Here is a 4,447-nt window from a genome sequence, read left to right on the forward strand (position 1 = left end):
GGGGTATCTCTAAATACAATTTAAAAAAAAAGAATATGTATGTTTGGAAATGAAAATTGCGCAGTGAAACATATCTGGTAGGGTCGAGAAGCCTATTTTCCTGAAGTGGTGGTAGGGTAGGTAAGGTAGATAGGGTAGGTAGGGTACTAGGGTAGGGTTATTTTCTAGGATCATTAAAGCACAATTCTGCTTGAAAGCAAGACTGAATGAGTGCTCAAGTTCCCATTACCCTGCAGCCAACAAGGCAAATGTACACAGAGTGGTTCTTGCCNAAGGGCAAATCAGTCATTCACACCTTAGTATGAATTACTTCCAACTGGCTGAATTCTTCTGATCCTGTAGTAAAGACCTACCATAATGGGCCATGTTGAAAAGTACTGGGATGAATCAACACTGAATATGGGCACCTCTGAGAATGACATTTATCAGTGTGGGCAGGTGAGGTGGAGTGGGCCAGGAACATGGCATAGGCAGGAAAAAGCATGAAGGTGCTGAGGAAGAGCTGAATACCAGGAAAGAGGGATGGAGAGTGATGTTGAAGGGCAACAGAGACTTAACGGTCTCCTCTACAATGCTGCGCAGGGGTTGACCATAGCCACCAATGGTTCCAACCCTGTCCACTGCTCAGTCCTCTGACCCACAGCCAGAGCTGGCCTCTGCCATCTTGGAACCTAGAGGGCTGCCAGCAATGGTCTACATTGATGGAAGGAGGACATTTCGTTCATAAAAGCCAGAGATTTTTCAATTGCTATTGTCCACTTTTTTCTTTTGGCATTTTTTTCTTCTAGCCTGACTGCTGAGTGACTAACATTTTACTCATTTTTTTTCTCTCATTACAATCTTCCACATCCCTCTTCCTGGTCCAAAATAGAGACGTCCCCATAGGCCTTACATTTTCCTGACTATCAGCCTGTTTCTCTTGGGCTCTTTCCGAACTCACTTCCCATTTGTCACAACCAAAGAGGTGGTCTGCATTTCCAGTGAGTCAAATATTTGAGCCCCATGCCATTCTTAGGAGACAAAACATTTCCATTGTTACAAGGATTCATAAACAAAGAAAGGAAAAACATTTAAAATTTTCAGATTTTCCTTTGGAAACATCCAAAGAGCAAATTTTAAAGCATTATTCATTTATTGAAGCTTCAATTTAAGTCAATAAATAAAATTATTATGATATGTCTATAAAACTTACTCAGTGTGACTCTCCAGTAATGTTTTAAAACCGAGTCTGTATATTCCAGTTATGAAGAGCAGGACCCTGGCATGCATATGCTTCGAATGGAAGCCAAAGACAGGAAGTGGAGACTCAAGAAACTGGCCTCCTCAATGGAGTCTCTTACCCCATGTCACCTCCCTGGTCTTTTCTCTGTTATCACCACCACCTCCTAAACCCCAATGCTACATGGCCAAGTGTGATCTGAGCACTGCCGTGTGAACAGCTTACTGGCTTTGCCTCTCCAACTCCATTAAATCCTAGAACGCATCCCTCCTTACCCCACATCACTTCCACACCCACGTAGTTTTTGAATTTGATAGTACTGCTGGTAACATCAGCCAAATAATTTAAGGTGGAAATCTCAGTGTATTAGCTTCCTGTTGCTGCTGTAACATATTACCATGAGCTTGATGGTTGAAGACAACACAAATGTGTTAGGTTAGAGTTCTGTAGGTCAGAAGTCCAATATGGGTCTTGTCAGACTAAAATCAGGGTGTCAACAGGCTACATGCCTTTCTGGAGGCTCTAGGGGAGACTGGGTTACTACAGAATTCAATTCCTTGCAGTCGTAGGCCAAGGTCCTCATTTTCCTGCTGGCTATAAACTAACTCTAGAAGCCACCCACATTTCTCAGATCACGCCTCATTCCTCCATCTTCAAAGCTAGCACGGTAGGATGGGGTGGGGAGTCCCTTCACCTGGGGCATGCTGCTGACTCATTCTTCTGCCTTCCTCTTCCACTTTTTTTTAAAAATTTTTTTTTAATGTTTTGTTTATTTCTAGGAGAGAGAGAGAGACAGCGTGAGCAGGGGAGGGTCAGAAAGAGAGGGAGTCACAGACTCTGAAACAGGCTCCAGGCTCTGAGCTGGCAGTCAGCACAGAGCCCGACGCGGGGCTCGAACCCACGAACCGCGAGATCATGACCCAAGCGAAAGTTGGACGCTTAACCGACTAAGCCACCCAGGCGCCCCATTTCCTCTTCCACTTTTAAGAACTCCCAGGATTAGACTGGGCTCACCTAGGCAGCCCACAATAATCTCCCTGTGCCACAGTCTTTAACTAGAATCACAATTTACAAAGTTCCTTTTGTTCTGGGAGGTCACTTANAGGTGCCAGGCACCAGGGCAGGGACATCTTAGAGGCCCCAATATTCTCCCTACAATGCTCAGAAATCCAGGTTTCTTTTTAAAATATAGAAAATATAAATCACAAGGAATCACCCTCTATGGAAAACAAAATCTCACAGGGGTTAAGAGAAGGGCTTGGAAACCCAGAGTTGGTTTAAGCAATAGAACTGAGCGTATGAATCAAATGCTCGCTCTCTGGCCATTGCCCCTGACTCCTCCCTTCTCCAACCTCCATGTCCAGTACGTGCTTCCCACCGTAACCTGGGGCTACTGTAAGGAGTAAAGAGAGATGGCGTATGTATGAGAAACAGCAACAGCACAACACTGGTTGGTGCTTCCTGTGAGGCAGGCTAATACTTCATACACGCTTTATTATCTGATCAACCAACAACTCCCTGAGATAATGTGAATTCCTTAGCATCAGTCCATTTTAGTGCTTGAGAAACAGTCTGGGCAAGGTGCAGTGACTTGTTCAAGGCCCCACCAGTAATTCACTGTACAGCTGACTTTTGAGCCCAGACAATCTGACCTCAGAGCCTACCCTCTGAGCCTCTACTCTATTCTGCTTCCAATGACAAACTATGTAGACCATAAACTAATATAAACATGTAGGGGATTATTATCAATATTCCCTAAGCGCTCTCTTGTCCGTTCCTTCTTCCTACTGCTCCCTTCTAAGCCTAGGCCTTGGTCGCCTCATACTTGAGTGTAATATTAGAACCCCAGAATCTTCTAGTTGGAAAGGATCTTAATGGTCTTTGCATTCGACTTCTCGCCCCTTCAAAACGTTGAACAAATGCATACTATTGGCTCATGATCCCAATTCGGCTCTCGGGCAAGTTCTATCTTGCCCACACACTGGGAAACACGCTGAAGTTTTTGAACGTTTGAATTACTTACCTACATGTAAAAATCAGGCGATCTCAAATGAAATTCCAAATTTTCCCTTGCCAACACTAGGAGTTTTAGATGACGTCTTTAGGTCAGCACTCTGGCCCTCTAAAGCATACTCTGGCTCCAACAGCCAGTGGAGGTGGCTCTCTATTTTCATCTTAAAGTTTATTCCTTGACTACATCATTCACTCAGCAGTGTCTGTGCCCTTCACTTGCCATTTGTTGGGCATATACTGTTATTTAACTTTTCTATTGTATGTCTTGTGTTCCCAACTAGATGCTTGATGCTTTATTATCCTCCAGGAAGACATTCCAATGTTCGGTATCTGGTAGATGTTCATAAATATTTTTTGGATTGATTGATGACATCGTAAGGAGTCTCCATTGGTCAGGGATCAGTCAGGAACCCATGACCAGTAGGTGAAGAGCAGGAACTTAACACAAACAGTGCCAGGAGTCAGGACCTTGGGATACAAAGCACAGCAGGGGAACGGGAGGGAACGAATCAGAAAGCAACGAGGTGGAGTCTATGAAGGAAAAGACTTGAGAGTATTTCTTAGACGGCTATTATTCAGAATCTCAACTTTGGAATACTAGTTGTAATTGCCAATCACAGCAGACAGATTGCTTGACAGACCTTACAAATGTGTGCTAAAATGGCCATTCAAATACATGTCACAAACATCATAACAAATTCAATGATCCTGACCCTTCACTGCCCATAGAAGTGACCTCAATAATATACCCTTTATTGGCTCTTCCTCTTCTCCTAATGCCCTCTTCCTGTTCCCTGAAGTCACTTCCCCAACAAACTACCTGCACACAAGTCAGGGGAGGTCACAGCTGGCTGTTCCTGATGTTTTCATTTTTCTGCCCACTCTCTGAAGCCTGATGCCAGCAGTGGGGGTGGGGTGGGGGTTGTAAGCCCCTAAATGTGAGGGGGCTGGTGGCCTTAAATCTGGGACTATGGCAACACTAATGAGTATTTACTTCCAACACATTTGCCCCAAGTTGAATGGGAAAGATAAAGACTTCATCTTTGAGGAGTGGACCTAACCGAGATATGACTAGCCCCCTTGCGTGAATTTTTAGACCCAGCTGAAACTTGGAATCTGATGGCAGTTCTCCTCTGGACTGAATTACTATTCCATAGAGAGATGATTCAAAGCTAGGCGCTGTGCCCAGACACTCGTATATGGGAACCCCAAGCA

At 44.4% G+C, this 4,447-nt stretch overlaps 1 protein-coding gene across 1 annotated transcript in view; it reads right to left on the minus strand.

The window, feature by feature from the left end:
• ADGRG2 (adhesion G protein-coupled receptor G2) overlaps window positions 1-4,447 on the minus strand; it is a 123,371-nt gene that overhangs the window by 45,000 nt on the left and 73,924 nt on the right. The gene's annotated exons all lie outside the window — the stretch shown is intronic.

This window comes from Crocuta crocuta, unplaced genomic scaffold (genome assembly GCF_008692635.1).
Source record: "Crocuta crocuta isolate KB4526 unplaced genomic scaffold, BGI_CrCroc_1.0 scaffold312, whole genome shotgun sequence".
In the NCBI taxonomy this organism is placed as follows: Eukaryota; Metazoa; Chordata; class Mammalia; order Carnivora; family Hyaenidae; genus Crocuta; species Crocuta crocuta.